The following is a 21997-nucleotide window of genomic DNA, read 5'->3' on the forward strand; positions in this document are numbered from 1 at the left end:
ATCTCACCTTGGAGATCCCTCCGAGATCTCTGCGTTCCTCCAATTCTGGCCTCTTGCGCATCCCCGATTTTCATCGCTCCACCATTGGCGGCCGTGCCTTCAGCTGCCCTGGGCTCTAAGCTCTGGAATTCCCTCCCTAAACCTCTCCGCCTCTCCACCTCTCTCTCCTCCTTTAAGACGCTCCTTAAAACCTACCTCTTTGACCAAGCTTTTGGTCACCTGTTCTAATATCTCCTTATGTGGCTCAGCGTCAAATTTTGTCTTATAATCGCCACGTTAAAGGCGTTATATAAATGCAAGTTGTTGTTGTATTTGGAGAACTGATGAAATGAATGTCCAAACACAAAATTCAAATTTCTCCTCAAGCCTGTTTGCAAAAACAGTTAAGCTCGAGGTAGATAAACGTAACAGAAGGCTCGTTGATCTTTCTGAATGTACTCCTACCCACTGAACTCATTCCCATTCTGATTACAAACAGTTCTGTCCCACAGATATGAAATTTCATTCATTGCGCAGAGGGAATAAGGTGTTAACGGAGTAGTGATAGTGTGTAACTTTATGCAGAATAATGAAAGGTTGGAGGGAACTGCCAGGTGGTAACATAATCTCGGGGTTTAGGTGACAACACGGGTAGCAGGAACAGTGCTTTTCACATATGCTCTGGCTGAATCCTCTCCTGCCACACATTGCTTCAATATATGTCTTTGCCTGCAATTTTCTCCCATATTCTAGGCCCCCTGGGTGCCTGCCAAATGCCAACCCCCGCCCCCCCCCACGACGTTCATGCGCGAGCCCAGTCAGTGAGTGTCGGCAGGCTATTTGACTGTGTAGGGCAACACATCCGGGCCCAATTCTGTCCTCACCTGACACCTCGCTGGAGGGCTTCCAGTGCCCTGTACCTCAGCATGTGTCAGCACCTTCAGGAGAGGAGGGGAGGATATTGAGGAGGAAAAAAAACATGCTGATCCGCCTTCATAGAATCATACAGCACAGAAGGTGGCCATTCAGCCCATCGTGCCTGTGCCGATGCTTTGAAAGAGCGATCCAATTAGTCCCACTCCCCCCGCACTTTCCCCAAAGCCCTGCAATTTTTTCCTTTTCAAGTATATGTCCAATCCCCTGTTGAAAGTTATTATTCCACCACCCTTTCAGGCAGTGCATTCCAGATCATATCAACTCGCTGCATAAAAAAAAAATTCTCCTCATCTCCCCCCTGGTTCTTTGGCCAATGATCTTAAATCTGTGTCCACTGGTTACCGTCCCTCCCGCCATTCATGATGCGCATGGCCCTTTAAAATGAGACATTTGGGGAATTCTTGCTGTTCGCAGTGATGTGCTGCTGCTCTGAGTTCACTGTATATTTAAGAAGCAAGGAAAGCAGTCAAGATCACCGCTACAGTACAAAAAAAAATTAGGCTGCACATAGTGACACCACTATTCCCGGCCAGAATGGAATTGATTGGTTAATTCTCCTGTCAATCATGCCTGTAGCCCGCACTCCTGTAAGTCAGAGTGTCTATTGACACCTCTGTGAATGAGAGTTGGGGTGGGGCTTACAGCAGGACTCACAGCAAACAGTCTATTTTACAGCAAACAAAGTCTATTTGCTCAGCACACAGAGTCTATTTAAACAAAGCGCTACAGCATAAAAGAGTCTCTACAAACTACAGCAAACAGAACTCATGACCGAATCTACAGCAACATCTCCCAATAAAAGCAGGGTGATTTCTCCAGCAAAATGCAGTGAGTGGGGATAGTTACATAATACAAATTATGTGCATAAAATCAATCCCAGCCACTTACAGCAGTGCGGGCTACGGGCATGATTGACAGGGGAATTACACAATCATCTCCATTCTGGCCAAGAATAGTGGTGTCACTATATGCAGCCCTGTTCATTTATATCGTTCAGGACCTGGCAATGATGCTTCTTTACATGGTGATGTTGGGGGGAACTTTGGGTTTCCTTGGCGTCACCGGTAGTTCTGGGTTGTGCTTGGAGACGTTGAATTCTGGGAAATGCAAAAAGCGCAGCATAACTATTGCACCTTTCATGAAATGGATTTTCTCTGCACTGGGCTGCGCGGCAAAATTGCCACACGTGTGCCTGGCAGAGTTGTGGGAGCTTTGCCAAATTTGCTGCCAGGCTGTAAGCGTTCGCAGGAAATCGCCGGAACGCGGCAGACTGAGTCAGCCAGATGCCCGATGGTAAGTCGGGTTGCCAACTCTGGTTGGACGTATTCCTGGAGGTTTCATCACGTGGCCGACTGCCTCCAACCGCCCCGCCCCCACGCTCCCGCCATTGGTCATCTAACACGTCTATCCTCGCGGTGCACCGCCTTCTCAAGGCCAATCATAAAGCGGACAGACTCTTTATTACCTGATTGGATGATTCTTGACTGTCAGTCAAACAGCTTTTTCCCCCACGTTCGATAGTTTTATAACTAGTAAACAAAAGTGTTCAAATAACTTTTTTTTAAAAACACAATTTTTTTATCGCCCCAATATTTTCACCCTATCTTTCTGTCCCTCTCGCACCACCGTATTTCTCCATCTGAGCGGGCAGGACGAGGAACCCGCTGTCTGGGCTCCACTTATAAAAGAAAAGAAAGAACATGCATTTATATAGCGCCTTTCACAACCTCAGGACGTCCCGAAGCGCTTTACAGCCAACGGAGTAATTCTGAAGTGAAGTCACTGTTGTAATGTAGGAAAGGCGGCAACCAATTTGCGCACAGAAAGGTCTCACAAACATCAATGAGATAAAGATCATAACCACCGCCTCCCATTTGCTCTGACAGCATTTGCTGGTAATGGTTCTGCTTTAATCATTTACACCTCCTCTGGACCCACCGTTTGTTTCTTTATTGTCCTATTACCACCCCCTTTTTTGCCTTGCACCATCATCCCTTTTGTCATTTCATCACTCCTGCCCTCCACCCTATCACAGACCTTCCCTTTTATTTTCTTTCCTCCCCCTCCCTCCTTTCCCTGGCTCTGTACTTGCTTATAAACTGTTAAATCTCAAACTTCTTCCAGTTCTGTTGAAAGGTCATCGGCCTGAAACATTAACTCTGTTCCTCTCTCCATAGATGCTGCTTGATTTGCTGAGTGTTTCCAGCATTTTCTGTTTTTATGTAATGAGATAATGATGTCAGTAATGGCTCTGGGTTGTACCCAGCCACACTGAATTCTGGGAAACGAAGGTATCTTTACACTGAAGGGGTTAACGGCTGACACGTACCTTTGATGTAAGGGATCAGACCTCTGGAAACCTGGTGCCCTCAGAGGCCCCGATCTGTGTGTGATCTCATGTCCAGTCTCCTCCCAACTAAATTCACGGAACAGATTCCCTCTCTTTGAGCTCTGGGAATTGTGGGTCTCTGGCCTCCAATGAGGCCTTGGTTGGAGCAGCAGCAGATAAAGAAAGCCTGGGCTACAGAGTGCATTGGCATGCTTACTGTCCTCACCATCCCTACTGCCCTCACCATCGCTACTGCCCTCACCATCCTTACAGTCCTCACCATCCTCACTGCCCTCACCATCCCTACTGCCCTCACCATCCCTACTGCCCTCACCATCCCTACTGCCCTCACCATCCCCACTGCCCTCACCATCGCTACTGCCCTCACCATCCCCACTGTCCTCACCATCCTCACTGCCCTCACCATCCCTACTGCCCTCACCATCTCTACTGCCCTCACCATCCCTACTGCCCTCACCATCTCTACTGACCTCACCATCGCCACTGCCCTCACCATCCTCACTGCCCTCACCATCCCTACTGCCCTCACCATCTCTACTGACCTCACCATCCCTACTGCCCTCACCATCGCCACTGCCCTCACCATCCTCACTGTCCTCACCATCCTCACTGCCCTCACCATCCCTACTGCCCTCACCATCTCTACTGACCTCACCATCGCCACTGCCCTCACCATCCTCACTGTCCTCACCATCCTCACTGCCCTCACCATCCTCACTGCCCTCACCATCCTTACTGTCCTCACCATCCCTACAGCCCTCACCATCGCTACTGCCCTCACCATCCCCACTGTCCTCACCATCCTCACTGCCCTCACCATCCCTACTGCCCTCACCATCTCTACTGACCTCACCATCCCTACTGCCCTCACCATCGCTACTGCCCTCACCATCCCCACTGTCCTCACCATCCTCACTGCCCTCACCATCCCTACTGCCCTCACCATCTCTACTGCCCTCACCATCCCTACTGACCTCACCATCGCTACTGACCTCACCATCCCTACTGCCCTCACCATCCCTACTGACCTCACCATCCCTACTGACCTCACCATCCTTACCGTCCTCACCATCCCCACTACCCTCACCATTCTTACCGCCCTCACCATCCCTACTGACCTCACCATCCCCACTGCCCTCACCATCCCTACTGCCCTCACCATCCCCACTGCCCTCACCATCCCTACTGCCCTCACCATCCTTACTGCCCTCAACATCCCTACTGCCCTCACCATCCCTACTGCCCTCACCATCTCCACTGCCCTCACCATCCCTACTGCCCTCACCATCCTTACTGCTCTCACCATCCTTACTGCCCTCACCATCCCTACTGCCCTCACCACCCTTACTGCTCTCACCATCCTTACTGTCCTCACCATCCCTACTGCCCTCACCATCCCCACTATCCTCACCATCCTTACTGCCCTCACCATCCCTACTGCCCTCACCATCCCTACTGCCCTCACCATCCTTACTGCTCTCACCATTCTTACCGTCCTCACCATCCCCACTACCCTCACCATTCTTACCGTCCTCACCATCCGTACTGCCCTCACCATCCCCACTGCCCTCACCATCCGTACTGCCCTCACCATCCCCACTGCCCTCGCCATCCTTACTGCCCTCACCATCCCTACTGCCCTCACCATCCCTACTGCCCTCACCATCCCCACTGCCCTCACCATCCCTACTGCCCTCACCATCCCCACTGCCCTCACCATCCCCACTGCCCTCACCATCCCTACTGCCCTCACCATCCCCACTGCCCTCACCATCCCCACTGCCCTCACCATCCCTACTGCCCTCACCATCCTCACTGCCCTCACCATCCCTACTGCCCTCACCATCCTTACTGCCCTCACCATCCCCACTGCCCTCACCATCCCCACTGCCCTCACCATCCCTACTGCCCTCACCATCCCCACTGCCCTCACTATCCCTACTGCCCTCACCATCCCCACTGCCCTCACCATCCCCACTGCCCTCACCATCCCTACTGCCCTCACCATCCCTACTGCCCTCACCATCCTTACTGCTCTCACCTCCTTTACGACAATGTAAAAATGCCTCCAGAGGTTATACATAAAATCCTGCTGACAAAGAGACCCTTCAGTTGGAGAGTGATCTGTGGCATCTGCAGAGTTAAAGAGGAGTGTGGAAATAAGAAGTGATTAAAAAAAAATCTGAGCAAAAAAAAGAAATGTTCAGACGATCCTTATTGCAGATGTCCGATGACAAAAACTGTCTGCAGTAATGCAGTTTCTGAAGCTGGCCTGGAACTCGGTTCAAGTTACTCTCTGCTTGCCAAGTAGGACTAGTTCTTGAACTCCTCGAAATTAACTTTTCACTCCCCAACAATTGGTCCTTGAACTCCCAAGGGTTATTGTTGCCATGATAATGTGTCTTCAAAACATTTAACCGTGACTGCAAGCAGGTCGCAGCAATAAAAGGCTCGTGTCACTGGTCACCACTGGTGCCAGAGTTTAATTTTTAAAAAATAAAATAAAAAGTAAATTCAAGGGTGGGGTGGGGGGTGGGGCGGGGGAGGTCTCAGGGAATGAGCTCCTGAATGCTATCCAGTGACCCTCACCAGAAAAATATGATGTGGAATGTACCATATCCGGATGCCCCGGAGCATGGTACATTGGCGAGACCATGCAGACACTGCGACAACGGATGAACGGACACCGCGCAACAATCGCCAGACAGGAGGGTTCCCTCCCAGTCGGGGAACACTTCAGCAGTCAAGGACATTCAGCCACCGATCTTCGGGTAAGCGTACTCCAAGGCGGCCTTCGAGACACACGACAACGCAAAATCGTCGAACAGAAATTGATAGCCAAGTTCCGCACCCATGAGGACGGCCTCAACCGGGATCTTGGGTTCATGTCACGCTACACGTAACCCCACCAGCGAAAAAAAGTTATCTGTTTTTAACACAACGGGTCATTCTCTGTCTTTCTCTTCCTTTCGGATGTTTCTCTCCCTCTATCTCTCTGTTTTGTGTTCTGGCCGTCTGTGTATTCGGTGGTCCTGTAGGTAACATCACTCTGTCTGAACACTTTTGATTGCCTTGACAACGGGCAGTTGGAAAGATTATCTGTAATCACCAGGTATTGTTCTCTGAATATAAATGCGGTAACATTCCATGGAATCCCACACTCGCTCACCTGACGAAGGAGAAAGCCTCCGAAAGCTTGTGATTTTTAAATAAAACAGTTGGACTATAACCTGGTGTTGTAAGATTCCTTACACCAGAAAAATAGGCCTCTATTTTGAACACCCCCCACCCCGCCTGCTCCCGATGGGCAGGAGAGGGTCGGGCGAGAGGTAATATTCAGGACCTGACACTGAGCCACATAAAGAGATATTAGGCCTATTAAAAGCAGGCTTTGGGCCTACTTAACGTGCGAAAGCCATGGTGCAATGACTTCATCAAAGCCGCGATGTCAAGCCAGGTAGAGTCCCGCACTGTCTGCTGCCTGGCGGCAGGAACATGGTGACTGACCACAGGAGGCCAAGGTAAGTTTGGAAAATGTCCTTCTCTTTGAACTCCTTGTGGGTCAGGAGGAGCAGGCGTGCTCCCCGCGGCTCCCCCCACCCCCCAACCATCCAGGCCCCTCAAGGAGTCCTTGGACCTCCCCAGCCCCGAATTCTCCGGGTGCACCTTCCCCAACCGGGCTCACGCGCAACTTTGCCGTACTCCCACCCCACCCCACTCCATGCCCCTGTACAAGTCGAGGCCATCATGTGGTGTGTGGGTATTGGGTGAGAACCGGATCACTGGAGCTCATCCAAAATCCTGATGCCCGTACCCCTAACTCGCACCAAGTCCCGTTCACCCATCACCCCTGTGCTCGCTGACCTACATTGGCTCCCGGTCCGGGAACGCCTCGACTTTAAAATTCTCATCCTTGTGTTCAAATCCCTCCATGACCTCGCCCCCTCCCTATCTCTGTAGCCTCCTCCAGACCTACAGCCCTCCGAGATCTCTGCGCTCCTCCGATTCTGGCCTCTTGCACGTCCCCGATTTAAATCGCTCCACCATTGGCGGCCGTGCCTTCAGCAGCCTAGGCCCTAAGCTCCGGAATTCCCTCGATAAACCTCTCCACCTCTCTCTCCTCCTATAAGACGTTCCTTAAAACCTACCTCTTTGATCAAGCTCTTGGTCACCTGTCCTAATATCACCTCATGTGGCTCGGTGTCAAATTTTGTTTGATAATCGCTCCTGTGAAGTGCCTTGGGACGTTTTACTAAGTTAAATGCACTATATAAATACAAGCTGTTGTTATTGTCTTGAACAACTAAATGCCACTTTGTTTGGGGGGTGGGGGGTTTGGCAGTCGAGAGCAGCTGATAACTGTGGCATCACACCCTGCCAGACGCAGACCCTTCAATAGGGGGGTGGGGGTGGGGCGCGGGGTCAGGGAAGAGGGAAGACATTGAAACCAAGAAAAAAAGAGACATAATCGGTCAAAATAAAATGTTGACACAACTGAGAGATACTGTCTTTCTGACCAGATGTTTTCAGTGAAGTTCCATGAGGCATCTGCCTTACAGGAAGCCGGCCTAAACTGCAGGCCCTAAAAACCCAATCAGCGAGGTGTGGCAGGATGCGAGAGAAAAATCAAAGGAAGTTGCTTGTGGCTCCAACTGGTCTGATCTGCGAAAGGATGGAGCCAGCAGGGAGGAAGGAGTCCGCGAGGCTGGAATTTATCACAAGAGCCCGGCTCATTTTCCCAGGGTGAGATATCCGACCAGCGCCAGCTGTGTGTGTGTGTGTGTGTGTGAGTGTATTCCTGTAACTTCTTATTAAAAGAACAAGCCCGAGTCAACATCTGGCACACACCAAGTCATCCCAATGCTCCGTTTAACAATATAACATCCATCTAATTAGTAACATTGGGTGACTACAGCAGTCTTTCAGCAGCGCAGAGGTTCGTAATGAGGTCAGTATTTTTCCATTTAAACTATTGAGCTGTTCACAAAATCACCATATATAACTCTAGTGCCTTAAATCATATTATCTCAATACCAGCTGTAAAATACAAGTGTGGGAGCAGGGGGTGAATTCAGGATCGAACTTGGTTGTGATGTCCCCCTCCCTGTTAACAACAACTTGTATTTATACAGCGCCCTAAACGTAGTGAAACGTCCCAAGGCGCTTTCACAGAAGCGAAATCAGACAAAAATTGACACCGAGCCACGTAAGGAGAGATCAGGACAGGTGGCCTAAAGCTCAGTCAAAGAGGTAGGTTTTAAGGAGCGTCTGAAAGGACAAGAGGTAGCGAGGCGGAGAGGTTTAGGGAGTGAATTCCAGAGCTTAGGGCCTAGGCAGCGGCAGGCACAGTCGATAATGATGGGGCGATGAAAATCAGGGATGCGCAAGAGACCAGATGTGGAGGAGCGCAGAGATGTCGGAGGGTTGTAGGGCTGGAGGAGGTTACAGGGATAGGGAGGGGTGAGGCCACGGAGGGATTTGAACACAGGGATGAGAATTTTAAAGTTGAGGCGTTGCTGGACTAAGAGCACAGGGGGTGATGGGTGAACAGGACTTGGTGCGAGTTAGGATACGGGCAGCAGAGTTTTGGATGAGCTCAAGTTTACGGAAGGGGCAAGGTGGGAGGCCGGGCAGGATTTGTTGGTTCTCAATATCCAGGCTCAGACACTCGGGACAGCTCCTATTGGATCGTACCCCAGCGAGGGTCCGGGCTTTCAATAAAAAGGGGGAATGCCGTTTTGGACAAATTTTTTTTCCCGTTACTTTTCTGCATTGACAAATGAACCCTGACCCAGGAAAGCGGGTTGGGGTTACAGCGGGGTCACAGTGGCGGGCAGGGGATAGCCCCGCCGCTATCCAGTCTAGAGTTGTCAGTTGGCTATTCGACCGTGTGAAGCATTGCCCCAACCCTGATCCTATCATCCAAGTTCCATTTTTTAAATTTCAAAATATACTTTATTTCATAGAATTTAAAGGTACACACAGTTCAAAGTAAATATCACAATTCCAAACTAGTACATTTCAAACTAAGAACACTACAGCTCATACACAAAGCAATCTCATTATTACAATTCAAACACAGTATTTCTTATGACTCACGGTGTACAATACAAAGTGGGGTGGCCTTACACGGTGGCCTTTCCCCATAGAGCCTTTGCATAGGTCGCACCTCGCCTCAGTGCGTCCCACAGCACGTACTCCTGGACCTTGGAGTGTGCCAGTCGGCAACACTCGGTCGTGGGCAGCTCCTTCAGCTGGAAGACCAGCAGGTTTCAGGCGGACCAAAGGGCCTCCTTCACCGGGTTGATGGTCTTCCGGCCGCAGGTGATGTCTGTCTCGGTGTGCGTCCCGGGGAACGGCCCGTAGATCACAGCGTCCTGTGTTACCGAACTGTTTGGAATGAACCGGGACAGATACCAACCCATCTCTCTCCGCACCCTCTGCGCAAAGGGGCAGCCCAATCTCCGCTAGTGAGTGACCAGGAGCAGGAATTCTGGCTGGCCAACCCCTCTCTCTAACCCAGACATAAGGCCAATTTGGCTGTCTGTCTCCTGCTCTCAGCTCAAATCGATCACCTCAGCACACACCAGGGATCAAATCCAGGACCTTCCTGGCATTGTTAGAACCAGTTTGAAGAGTAAATAAAACTTTAGTAATTATTAGATTACCCTAAAGTGTCAGCTGTGGCTCAGTGGTAGCACTCTCACCTCTGAGTCAGAAGATTGTGGGTTCGAGTTCCACTCTAGAGACTTGAACACAAAATCCAGCCTGACACTCTCAGTGCAATACTGAGGGGAGCGCTGCACTGCGGAGGTGCTGTCCTTCGGATGAGACGTTAAACCGAGGCCCCGTCTGCTCTCTCAGGTGCATGCAAAAGATCCCACAGCACTGTTTTGAAGAAGAGCAGGGGAGTTGTCCCCAGTGTCCTGGCCAATATTTATCCCTCAACCAACATCACTAAAACAGATTATCTGGTCAGAATCACATTGCCGTTTGTGGGATCTTGCTGTGCGCAAATTGGCTGCCGCGTTTCCTACATTACAGCACCGACTACACTTCAAAAAGTACTTCATTGGCTGTAAAACGCTTTGGAATGTCCTGAGGTCGAGAGGTGCTATTTTTTTTTTCTTTCCTTCCTCTCTTTCTTTTCTTCAACACCACCTTTCTTGCTCAGACAAGTTGTCTGTGATGAGGCGGTCGGTGTGTCAATCGCGGGGCGGGAGTAGTGGGGGCGGGGGAGGGGTGATACAATAAGTAAAACACAGAGTCTGCACACAGGCAGGTTCCCCATGGTCCCACCTCCAATGTTTGCCTCGCAAATACCAGGTAAATTGTTGTGGTCGAGGCTGACTCGAGGGCAGTATTAAGGTGCCAGGGGTTAAACCCTAATCCACCAGTAAAGCAAACCGTGGATAAAATGTCATGTCACGCATGCTTTCCTGAAAACAGTGTCGCAGGGCATGTTTACCGCAGAGTTGCAGAGGGATCAATAGTAACAGGAACACGTTGTGTCCCAATTCTCAGTAAATGGCAGCCAACAGCCAGTATCTCTGTTAATGACAAGCGAGTACTAAGCACAGGAGCTGACTAAGCCTGGTTTCGTCTTCTGTAATGGCCAAAAGCACAAGCAGCCAACATCGCGCAACTCGGTGGCAGGATTCCCAGTGCATAATAAACAGGGTCTGGTTGTGAGTAAAATCTTGTTAAGAAAAGAAAATAACTCTACTTTTTTTTATGATGTGGAGATGCCGGTGATGAACTGGGATGGACAAATGTAAGGAGTCTTACAACACCAGGTTATAGCTGTTGGACTATAACCTGGTCTTGTAAGACTCCTTACTTTTTTTTTAGTTATTCAATCTAGTTAAGAAGAAAGAATTTGCATTTATATAGCACCTTTCACAATGTCCAATGTTTGACAATTCCAATGCTCTCCTGGATGGCCTCCCATCTTCCACCTTCCATAAACTCGAGCTCATCCAAAACTCTGCAGCCCGCATCCTAACTCGCACCAAGTCCCGTTCACCCATCACCCCTGTGTTCGCTGACCTACATTGGTTCCCGGTCTGGCAACACCTCTATTTTAAAATTCTCATCCTTGTTTTCAAATTCCCTCCATGGCCCTCGCCCCTCCCTATCTCTGTAACCTGCTCCAGACCCACAACCCTCCGCGATCTCTGCGTTCCTCCAATTCTTGCCTGTTGTGCATCCCCATACAGGGCCTTTAACGTAGTAAAATGTCCCGAGGCGTTATCAAACAAAATTTGACACTGAGTCACACAGGGAGATATTAGGACAGGTGACCAAAAGCTTGGTCAGAGGTAGGTTTTAAGGAGCGTCTTAAAGGAGGAGAGAGAGGTAGAGAGGCGGAGAGGTTTAGGGAGGGAATTCCAGAGCTTAGAGCCTAGGCAGCTGAAGGCACGGCCACCAATGGTGGAGCGATGAAAAGCACACCACACATAACTAACCAAGGCCAAGTTCTGCTTAATACCCTGTGGAATCAAGGTATGAGCTTGAGATTTCTATATTTTTTCATACAGTTCTGAAATAGCTAGAGTTAAAATGGAAGCTGTCGTCCCTTAAAATATAAAACCAAAGTCAGAGAGAAACTATGTACGGGGCCAAGCCAGATTGATTGATCTGGAAATGAGTCAGGATACAGGGGCTTTTTATCAAGGTACTAATTAAGTTATACATGGGCAAGTCATTAACAGTCCTCAGAAACCAGATAATGTGAGAGCAACTGCTTATTAGCATTCAAAGACATAGCTCACATCATTGTGGCATTAATCATAAATAAGTCACAGCTCTAACTTTTAGACTAGTGAAACACTAGAGAATTCCCCCCTGTGCTTTACTTCTGGCTGGCAATCTGTACTCCATGGGATGAACTAAGTTTTGCTTTGCCTGTGTACAACATTGCATCTGGAAGCTCTAATAAGAGATAAACTTGACTGTTTCATCCAGGCACCTTACTTCTATCAACAACAACAATAACTTGCATTTATATAGCGCCTTTAACGTGGTAAAATGTCCCAAGGCGCTTCACAGGAGCGATTATCAAACTAAATTTGACACCGAGCCGCATAAGGAGATATTAGGACAGGTGACCAAAAGCTTGGTCAATGAGGTAGGTTTTAAGGAATGACTTAAAGGAGGAGAGAGAGGTAGAGAGGCAGAGAGGTTTAGGGAGGGAATTCCAGAGCTTAGGGCCTTGGCAGCTAAAGGCACGGCCGCCAATGGTGGAACCATTAAAATCGGGGATGTGCAAGAGGCCAGAATTGGAGGAGCGCAGAGATCACGGAGGGTTGTAGGGCTGGAGGAGGTTATCGAGATAGGGAGGGGCGAGGCCATGGAGCGATTTGAAATCAAGGATGAGAATTTCAAAATCGAGGTGTTGCTGGACCGGGAGCCAATGTAGGTCAGCGAGCACAGGGATGATCAAGCCTGGGATGACAGTGGGAGAGTAGGAAGGCAGAGGAGTAGTGAAGGGTTGGGGTAGGGATTAAGGGGAGGCAAAGTCCCAAGAAGGGAGAAACAAAAGCTGGCATGACTGGGTGACAGGAAAGAAGAGCCCAACAGGGGGCAAGAGACGAGGAAAAGGAGATAGAAGTGATGGGCTTGGGTCTAGAGCCAAACATTGACAGCCATGACAGCCAAAATGGCCACACGTATAGACACAGAAGGAAATTAGGTTACATAGACATGGCGGAGATTAGAAGAGAGAAGTCCTGGTCGTCAACAGAGGACATTCCCCCTTACTCCAGGTGCCTTGTATTGAATGGATCAAAAATTGTTACGGTCAGAACGCTTAGTGCCTTAATGTTACAAAAAAAGTTACATTATTTAATTAACCCTGTCAGCCCACAGGTGCAAAACATCACTGGATCAACAAACTCCCGCCAAGCACTCCGCAAGGCAAGGCCCACAAACCCAACAGAAGTCTTCCTTTATTTTAGCGAGTCTCCCTGTGCGGGTTCATTGGGTAAAGGCACGGATCCCTAGTCTATCCTTATCCTTCTGATGGTTTACTGGGTAAGGGCACCTCATTCGGTGTTTAGCTCTCAGTCGGTTTTTGGTAGGATGGCCAACCCTTCCCGGATTGTCCTGGAGTCTTGCGGAATTAGAGACCAATCTCCAGGACACTCCCCCCGAGCTACCCGGAAGAAAAATCATGGATATGTTTCCTTGTCCCGTTTTCACACCGCGCTGGACTCACACCACGCAGCAGGGTTTCAACACAACATGGCCCTGGCACATGCGCGTAAAACCACGCAACGGATAGGGCGGTTTCTGGAGCGCAGTCGATTGTGAGTAGTGTAGCTGCTATTATTAACTGGTTGCCATGAGGATTGTTCTGTGGGGCAACCAAGGGTGGGAGGATGGGGGTGGGTTGGTTGGAAGCAGGTACTCATGTGATGAAACCTCCCGGAATAAGGAACAATCAGAGGTGACAACTCTAGAGTGTAGGTCTCTCTCTCTCTCTGTCGGTGTGTAGCACTCCCTCTCCATGAGAAAGAATGTCTACGTCTACCTCCATAACATTGCCTGCTTCCACCCCGCCTCAGTCCATCTGCTGCTGAAGCCCTAATCCGTGGCACTGTTACCCCCAGACTCAATTCCGCATCCTATTTGACCCTGAGCTGAGCTTCCAATTCCATATCCTCTCCATCACAAAGACCGCCTACTTCCACCTCCATAACATCGCCCTCTTCCCCCCCCCCCACACCGTCTCAGTCCATCTGCTGCTGAAACCCTCATCCACGCCCTTGTCACCTGCAGTCTCGACTATTCCAATGCTCTCCTGGCCAGCCTCACATCTTCCATTCTTCGTAAACTTCAGCTCAGCATAAACTCTACTGCCGCTATCCTATCCCTCATCAAGACCTGCTCATCTATCGCACCTGTCCTTGTTGCCCTACATTGGCTTTCAGTGCTTCAAATCTAAAATTTTTATCCCTCCGTGGCCTTACCCCTCCCTGTCTCTGTCACCTTCTTTGGCTCTACAATTCCCCTTCCCCCACCAAATGCTCCATTCTTCTGACTCTTGTGCAGTTCCCCAATCCTTTGCCCCACCAATGGCTGCTTTGCCTTCAGCCGCCTAGGGAGGGAAACGGTTGGGCTCCCTTTCCAAGTGAGTGGGCAAAACTGTGGCAAAACCGTGGCAGATGGAGTTCAATGGAGGAAAGTGTGAGGTCATCAACTTTGGACCTAAGAAAGATAGATCAGAGTATTTTCTGAATGGCGAGAAGCTGGGAACTGTGGGTGAGCAGAGAGATTTAGGGGTCCAAGTACAGAAGTCACTAAAAGCTAATGGATAGGTACAAAAAGTAATTTAAAAAGGGCTAATGGAATGTTGGCCTTTATCTCAAGGGGGCTGGAATACCAAGGGGTGGAAGTTGTATTACTGCTGTATAGACCTCTGGTTAGACCCCATCTGGAGTACTGCATTCAGATCTGGGCACTGCACGTCAGGAAGGACATACTGGCCTTGAAAGGGGGTGCAGGGCACATTCACCAGAATGATACCAGGGCTAAAAGGATTAAATTATGAGGACAGGTTACATTGACCAGGTTTGTATTCCCTTGAGTTTGGGAGATTAAGGGGTGATACAATTGAAGTGTTCAAGATGATTAAAGGGTTTGATAGGGTAGATGGAGAGAAACTATTTCCTCTGGTGGGGAGAGTCCAGAACAAGGGGGCATAATCTTAAAATTAGAGCTAGGCTGTTCAGGGGTGATGTCAGGAAGCACTTCTTCACACAAAGGGTAGTGGAAATCTGGAACTCTCTCTCCCCACAAAAGCTGTTGAGGCTGGGGGTCAATTGAAAATTTCAAAACTGAGATTGATAGATTTTTGTTAGGCGAGGGTATTAAGGGACATGGAACCAAGGCAGGTAAATGGAGTTAAGGTACAGATCAACCATGATCTAATTGAATGGCGGAACAAGCTCGAGGGGCTGGGTGGCCTACCCCTGATCCTATGTCCCCATAACCCCTCCACCTCCCCCTCCTCCTTTAAGACCTTCTTTAAAACCGATCTTCTCAGCCAAGTTTTTGGTCATCCTTCATAATCCCTCCTTCTTTGGCTCAGTGCTCACTTCCCCGTAATGTTCTCTGTGAAGCACCTTGGAACATTTTTCTACATAAAAGCTGCAGGATTGTTGTTTAAAAACCCAACTGGTTGACGAACGCTCTTCACGGGAGGGAAACCTGACACCCCTACCCAGTCTGCCCTACATGTGATTCCAGCCCCACACTATGTGGCTGACTCTTAGGGTTAGCAGAGATGGGCAATAAATACTGTCTGCATGGTGTTGCCCTCATCCGAAGAGCAAATAAAAAACAGTGCCTTCAGCTGCCTAGGCCCTAAGCTCTGGAATTCCCTCCCTAAACCTCTCCCTCTCTCTCCTCCTTTAAGATGCTCCTTAAAACCTACCTCTTTGACCAAGCCCTGTCCCTTATGTGGCTTGGTGTCAAATTTTGTTTGATGTGGAGATGCCGGTGATGGACTGGGGTTGACAAATGCAAGGAATCTTACAACACCAGGTTATAGTCCCAACTGTTTTATTTGAAAATCACAAGCTTTCTTGGGAAAGCTTGTGATTTTCAAATAAAACAGTTGGGACTATAACCTGGTGTTGTAAGATTCCTTAAATTTTGTTTGATAATCGCTCCTGTGAAGCGCCTTGGGGATGTTTTACTACGTTGTATGTAGCTTGTTGTTGTTCAAAATAGTGCCAGGGGATCTTTTACATCCACCTGAGAGGGCAGACGGGGCCTCGGCATGACGTCTCACCCGAAAGACGGCACCTCCGACAGTGCAGCGCTCCCTCAGTGCCGTACGGGAGTGTCAGCCTAGAGTCTGTGCCAAAGTCCCTGGACTTAGAGGCGAGAGTGCTAGCACTGAGCCCCAGCCGTCGCAGCAAACGCAGCGTTCCCTCATTTGGCGTGACACCCTTGATTGTGCGCTTGAACCGCAAATCTTTTGACCCAGAGACGAGTGGCTACTAATTGAAGCAGGCTGACACGCTCGGTTAGGATCGTCTCCCGTAACACACAAACACAGAGCTTCACTTTGTTCAACCAAATCAAGTTATTTGCAGTCCGTGGAAACCTAAAGACAGTTGACAACTCTGGCGCCAGCCTTTTCCCCACTGACACCCCCACCCCGCCCCCCGATTGCAGTCCCATATCTTACACAATCATCAATGTAGTATTTAATTATCCACTTGCACGGTTGAATTCCAATAATTAAGCTAATTACTGTGTACTGTGGATTATCAGTGTACCCACACATAGCAACATCTTAATACTTCTTGTTGGGATGTGCTCGGACCTGCAAACACGATTGAATGTGCCTGTGGTGCAGCTCAGAATGTTTCCCACGCCTTTGCTTGTACTTTGTGAGTAACCCATTTGTTCCCAGTATCAGTTGTGATAAAAAGCAGGGAGTCAAGATTAGTCCCTGACCATTTCAAGACCAAAATGAACAGTATACACCTTAAATCAATTTTACAGATCTTCATTTTCAACTTCATTTTATTATTATGCAGACTTTAAGGTACATCGCATCCACTGGCCCAGATTAAGTACAATAAATACACTACTTGCCAGCGCAACATTCGGTTATTCTTTTTCCAGTGGTCTCTCCCCTCCCCACTTCAGTGCAGTACTGAGGGAGTGCGGCACTGTCGGAGGTGCCGTCTTTCAGATGAGACGTTAAACCGAAGCTCTGTCTGCCCTCTCGGGTGGACGTAAAAGATCCCATGGCACTATTTCAAAGAATAGCAGGGGAGTTCTCCCCGGTGTCCTGGGACAATATTTATCCCTCACCTCAAAACAGATTATCTGGTCATTATCACATTGCTGTTTGTGGGATCTTGCTGTGCGCAAATTGGCTGCCGCATTTCCTACATTACAACAGTGACTACACTTCAAAAGTACCTCATTGGCTGTGAAGCGCTTTGGGGCGTCCTGAGGTCGTGAAAGGCGCTATATAAATGCAAGTCTTTTGTTTAGTCTTTTTTCCTCTCCTGAGGTATGGTTCCATCACGCTTTGCTACTTCCTCCCACATTACCATTCTTCTCTGAGCCTCGATGGCGATTGCTGATGAGCTACTGAGGGCATCACAGCCACGCCTGATCCTGTCCTCTGCCAACGTCCAAAACTCATGCCCTTTACCAGCAAAACTTCACGGGATAGTGAAGGTGAGTGCAATCTCATGATGATCTTTCCTCTCCCCAATCCAGGCCGTTGAGGCCAATTGTAGCGTCTCAACCACTGCCCCGACTGTAATCAGCTAACTCGGCACGGACCAGGGATCGAACCTGGGACCTTCTGGTCTGTATTGCTCAGGGCAGCTAGGGATTGAACCCCTCCACCTCTCTCTCCTCCTTGAAGACTCATCCTTAAAACCCAACTAGTTGACTGAACTTTTAGTCATCTCTCCTAGTATCTCCTTCTTTGGCTCGGTGTCGATTTTTGTCTGGTTATGCTTCTGCGAAGCACCGGAGTGTAATCAGACAAAGACTGATACTGAGCCAAAGTGGGAGACATTAGGACAGGTGACCAAAAACCTGGTCAAAGAGGTAGGTTTTAAGGAAGGTTCTTAAAGGTGGAGAGAGAGATTGAGAGGCAGAAAGGTTTAGGGAGGGAATTCCAGAGCTTAGGGCCTAGACAGCTGTAGGCACGGCCGCCAATGCCCCGACAATGAGATCAGCTAACTCGGCACGGACCAGGGATCAAACCTGGGACCTTCTGGTCTGTATTGTTCAGGACAGCTGGGGATTGAACCCCTCCACCTCTCTCTCCTCCTTTAAGACCCATCCTTAAAACCCAGTGGGGTGAAGGAAGTGGGTGATGCGCAAGGTTGTAGAGCTAAAATAAGTTACAGAGATAGGTAGAGGCGAGGCCATGGAGGGATTTGAACATGAGGATAAGAATTTTTAAATTGAGGCGTTGGTGGACCGGGAGCCAATGTAGGTCAGTGAGCAGAGGAGCAAAATCCCTGCTGATCACTGGGCAAAATTTGGCATAGCCCAACTACTGTACAAACATTATAAACTGCAGCAAGTGATTTGCTATCGCTCAGAAATACGGCAGTTTCACTTCCAACAAGACTGCAGTTCACGGGAAGCAAATTCGGCTACATAGGGGATTTGGGGATTTTTCATGGGCTGTTGCAGAGCTCCAAATCACTTAGCCTGATTATAACAGGACTGGGTTGGAGTCAGTCCACAGCTACCTTAGGAACGGAGAGTTTAACTGCAAACACTAGGATCCTCTCAGTTGCACAAAAAAATAAATAAACTTGCTCTCTGCGAGCTCAACACCATCTGCTGGCATTTCCTGAAGTGGAGGGAGGCCCTGAAGAAGCCTTTATATTTATAAAAATATTTCCTGAACATGTTGTGCATTTTTATTGTTGTAAATGATGTCTCCCTTCGGTTCAGGAAATGCCACGATGGTCCGCAGCCCATAAAGAGGGGATTGATTTATTTCTCGGCTGCCAACTGCATCCTAGGCACAGAATTAGCACTAAAACTGATAAGATGGGGGCAACGCAGCTTCAACTGAGCTGCTGCGCCTGGTGCAATATGTGCCTGCCGCTTCTTGGAATGTCTGCACGGTGCTTAGAGGTCAAGACTTTGGGAGCGATTTTGACTTTGGGCGATGTGGGATTAGCCGCCCGTTGTACGTCTCTCAACTCATGTCTTCAATGGAAATGAAAATCGGGGGAGATGTGTAACAAACTGCATTGATTTCGCCCGTTTTACACTATCGCAAAATTACCCCCCTTTGTCTTTGAGCCATGCAAACAGGGCAAGGCCTTGGTGTGATCCCCGATCTGTGCTAAATTAGGTGGTGGTGTCAGCCTTGGCTCAGGGGTAGCACTTTCACTCCTGAGTCAGAAGGTAATAGGTTCAAGCCCCAAACCAGGATTTTAGCAACATAATCTCGGCTGACAGTCCAGTGCAGTACCGAGGGAGTGCTGTACTGTCGGAGGTGCCGTCTGAGGAATGAGTGATTAAACAAAGGCTCTGTATGTCCTCTCAGGTGGATGTAAAAGATTCCATGGCACCATTCAAAGAAAAGCAGGACGTTCTCCTGGAGTCCTGGATCAATATTGATCCGTCAACCAACATCACTAAAACAGACGATCTGATCATTATCACATTGCTGTTTTTGGGATCTTGCTGTGCACAAATTGATCTTATACGTCCACATGAGAGGACAGACAGGGCCTCAGTTTCATGTCTTATCTGAAAGGCAACACCTCTGACAGTGCAGCATTCCCTCAGTACAGCATTGGAGTGTCAGCCTAGATTATGTGCTCAAGTCTCAGGAGTGGGACATGAACCCATGACCTCCTGACTCAGAGGCAAGAAGTGCAGCCCACTGAGCCACGGCTGACACAAGGGAAGAGAATGGAAAGTGAAGACAGAAATGAGAAGACCACATTAGAGATCCTGTACAGAGTTGTCACCTCATGTTTGATATCTTTTATTGATGAAATTAGCCAGTCTCTCTTCAGCTGATAACAGTATGTGTGAAAATAATTATCAGGTAATAATGGGTCTTGAATTTCACATATTGTCAACATAAACAGCAGGCTTACTATCGCTGACTGAGTCAATTTACCAACTTCTAGTAGAAGTTTTGAAGAAGAGCAGGGGAGTTCTCCCCGGTGTCCTGGCCAATATTTATCCTTCAACCAACAACCTGACTTGTTGAACTTTTCCAGCATTTTCTGTTTTTATTTCACTAAAAAACAGATGATCTGGTCATTATCACACTGCTGTTTGTGGGACCTTGCTGTGCACAAATTAGCTGCTTTGTTTCCTACATTACAACAGTGACTACACTTTAAAAGTACTTCATGGCTGTAAAGCGCTTTGGGACGTCCTGAGGTCATGAAAGGTGCTGTAGAAATGCAAGTTTTTTCTTTCTTTACTAAATCTTCCTGCCATTTAAAAATAAATTCTCCCCCTCTCTCTTGAAGGTGATGACTCCTGTGGAGGAACAGTTCCACCGGTGTCGTCAGCCCTCTGGAATACCCACGCACTTTCAAGCAGAGGTCACTGGAAGTCTTTCGAGTAATAGGCTCAAACCCAGAACAAAAATGATCCTGTAAACTGCATGCTGCAGGAACCTGCGAGTACAGACTCCAGTCTCTGAGTGACAGAGCTTCAGAGCACTTTTGTAACTGAAGTAGGGGGTCCGAGGTGAGGGTACACTCAAAGGGAAACCCGTAACCTCTGCCCGCTGCTTTCCCCTGTTTACTTTGGTTTCTGCCGCCACTTCTAATTAAGGCCCACGCAGGTAAGTGTAGATGTGACGGCAGCTTGTGAGACCCCCTCAAGCACGCGCTCCACAGAGGTCCCCGATTTTACGCTAGAGAGTTTCTGCTGACGGCGGGGGGGAGCCGTGCACTTGCCATCTTTCAACATCAAAGTGCCTCGAATTGGACTCGGGTCCAGACTAACAACGTTGGGTAGTTCACTCGGACTTTGGAACTGTTCAGTTGAGGTTGCATACACCAAAAAAGGAAACCAGAGTATCTGAATTCAAGTCCCATTTGTCGTCAGACAGTCTCCTTGAAGTTCCTAGTGGAGACCAACTCCCGCCACAGTAATACTCCCGTAATAGTATCAGTAAAAGTGACCGTAAAGCTGTCGGATTGTCGTAAAAGCCCAACTGGTTCACTAATGTCCTTTAGGGGAGGAAACCCACCGTCCTTACCCAGTCTGGCCTATATGTGACTACAGTCCCACACCCAACGCGGTTGATTCTTAACTGCCCTCAGATGTGGCCTAACAAGTCATTCATTTGGCCCGTCACTGCCTTCTCAGGGCAGTTAGGGAGGGGCAATAAATGCCGGCCTTGCCAGTGATGCCCACATCCCGAGATTGGCTTAAAAAAAATTCAGGTCACTAAATTGTCGGTGACACTTACTCTCCTTTCCCCCTTTATTTCAAGTTCTTTTTAGCTCCTATATTTATTTTACGTCAGTTCTCTCCCCCGCTCCCCTCCTTTTTCTGTCAATCTTCTGTTCCTCCTCTGCTCTTGGTGTTGTTTCCTTGCTGGGGTACAGTTCCTCAGGCATCACGTGCCCTTGCTAAAGTGGCCATTCTTGGTGTGTGACCTTTGGCAGTGAGTGTCAGTGGGCTCTTTAACTGCACGCGGGGGAACGGGCAGGATCACAGTTAAAGGAAAGGAAAGTCGGATGAGGTTTACAACGGACGGACGATCCAATATTGCCTGTTTTACACTACAACAACTTGCATTTATATAGCGCCTTTAACATAGTAAAAAGTCCCAAGGTGCTTCACGGGAATGTTATACCGAGCCACGTAAGGAGGTATTTGGACAGGTGACCAAAAGCTTGGTCAAAGAGGTAGGTTTTAAGGAGCATCTTAAAGGAGGAGAGAGAGGTAGAGAGGTTTAGGGAGGGGATTTCCAGGGCTTAGGGCCGAGGCAGCCGAAGGCACGGCCGCCAATGGTGGAGCGGTGAAAATCAGGGACGCGCAAGAGGCCAGAATTGGAGGAGCGCAGAGATCTCGGAGGGTTGTCGGGCTGGAGGAGGTTACAGAGATAGGGAGGTGTGAGGTGTGGAGGGATTTGAAAACAAGGATGAGAGTTTTAAAATCGAGGCGTTCCCACACCAGGAGCCAACGTAGGTTAGCGAGCACAGGGGTGATGGGTGAACGGGAATTGGTGCAATTAGG

General features: G+C 48.9%; 1 long non-coding RNA gene across 2 annotated transcripts in view; it reads left to right on the forward strand.

Moving 5' to 3' along the window:
* The first annotated feature begins 8031 nt into the window (after positions 1 to 8031).
* LOC137335141 (uncharacterized) overlaps positions 8032 to 21997 on the forward strand; it is a 69798-nt gene continuing 55832 nt past the window's right edge. For both annotated transcript variants that reach the window (XR_010966344.1, XR_010966345.1), the window contains exon 1: positions 8032 to 8213. This is a non-coding gene — a long non-coding RNA (uncharacterized lncRNA). The remainder of the gene's footprint in view (positions 8214 to 21997) is intronic.

The sequence above is a fragment of the Heptranchias perlo genome, chromosome 19, assembly GCF_035084215.1.
Source record: "Heptranchias perlo isolate sHepPer1 chromosome 19, sHepPer1.hap1, whole genome shotgun sequence".
NCBI classification, from domain to species: domain Eukaryota; kingdom Metazoa; phylum Chordata; class Chondrichthyes; order Hexanchiformes; family Hexanchidae; genus Heptranchias; species Heptranchias perlo.